The 1,260-nt window shown below is 37.4% G+C and overlaps 1 protein-coding gene across 1 annotated transcript in view; it reads left to right on the forward strand.

The window, feature by feature from the left end:
- The window catches only part of LOC140171487 (ATP-binding cassette sub-family C member 9-like), a 67,330-nt gene extending 66,484 nt beyond the window's left edge, over nucleotides 1-846 (forward strand). Inside the window, exon 32 of the mRNA XM_072194756.1 lies at nucleotides 1-846. This exon is cut by the window's left edge and continues 482 nt beyond it. The gene's annotated coding sequence lies outside the window, so the exon portion shown is untranslated.
- Nucleotides 847-1,260: the final 414 nt, after the last annotated feature.

Raw genomic sequence — 1,260 nt, forward strand, 5'->3', positions numbered from 1 at the left:
AAGCTATGGAATGATCTTCCTCCATCCCTCGTTGCAGCACCGTCCGTAGAAGCATTTCGGCACGGACTTGCTAGCATCCAGCTTCCATAATTGCTGATGCTATTTTTACTCGCACGAAGCACTGTATATAATAAACTCTCTTCACGTTCACCATTAGCACTTTTGTTCGCCTCGCCATGTTATTATTCAAGGTGCAGCAATACTCATTTCTGAGGGATGCACTGTATCAGATGAAGATGAAGTAACGTCGTGAAAAGTTATACATGTGTATGTATATAGACGGTTGAAATGTATTATTAAAACCAGTGTTATTTAAGAAGGCCCAAACTTACTATCTCATTCCAAAGAAATTGCGTTTTGGAGGACTTCAAATAGTATTACGTATGTCTAATCACATACGGCACTTCTCCTATTATGTTGAACCTGAAATGTTCAAGGGCCCTGGCTCATTCTAAACTAAAGCAGTACAAGTAGATTGGTGTTCTCGACAGGAATTCATAATACAGTCCGGGAATACAGTCTTGGATGAAGTCATCTGACGAAAGCTCGACCACTCATATAGGGACAGGCTGCACCGTAACTCTGATAACAGACGGCGTACTCGTAGAAATACTATACTTAAAGCAACATTGAAGAGCTTATTTTATTTCCAAACCGTGTTAAGTCCACTATCCCATGTTTCTGATATCCCTGTGGTGTGGTATTGCAATGTGTTGTGATGCTAGGTATTATAATTTCAGTTGGATGCCCCATTACAAAGCAAACAGTGGATGGACGCACAGTAACAATACTGTGTGAGGCATTTGTTTCCCAAATTACAACAATAGTCTGCTTATTGTTATGCAGCATTGTCAAACATGTCAAAGTAATTGTGATTGTATCTCAAGTAAATGAGACACATGGGGTTTGGAAATAAGCTCTTATTGTGATGATGTCGCTAGCGTGTCATTGCGTTGACAGGTATCAATGTTCACCTGAGGAGATCAAGTATACCGCTTAATTGTAATAAGTATTTATACAAACCAAAGAAAGTGTGAATGTAAACCTAAGCCAGAGTGTAAATTTGAAATAATTGTTTGGTAAAATTGTTCTGTTACAGTCAAGCACATTATTGTGCATATGTTTGTATTGTATTTCATTCTTGTAAAGCTAATGCTAATTAATTAGGAATAACTTGTAAGGATTGTTATGTGAAATTACTTATACAATTTATATTAAGTAAATTTCGGAATGTCTTGCCATTTGGAGTTGTAAAGTGTT

Source organism: Amphiura filiformis, chromosome 15 (assembly GCF_039555335.1).
Source record: "Amphiura filiformis chromosome 15, Afil_fr2py, whole genome shotgun sequence".
In the NCBI taxonomy this organism is placed as follows: domain Eukaryota; kingdom Metazoa; phylum Echinodermata; class Ophiuroidea; order Amphilepidida; family Amphiuridae; genus Amphiura; species Amphiura filiformis.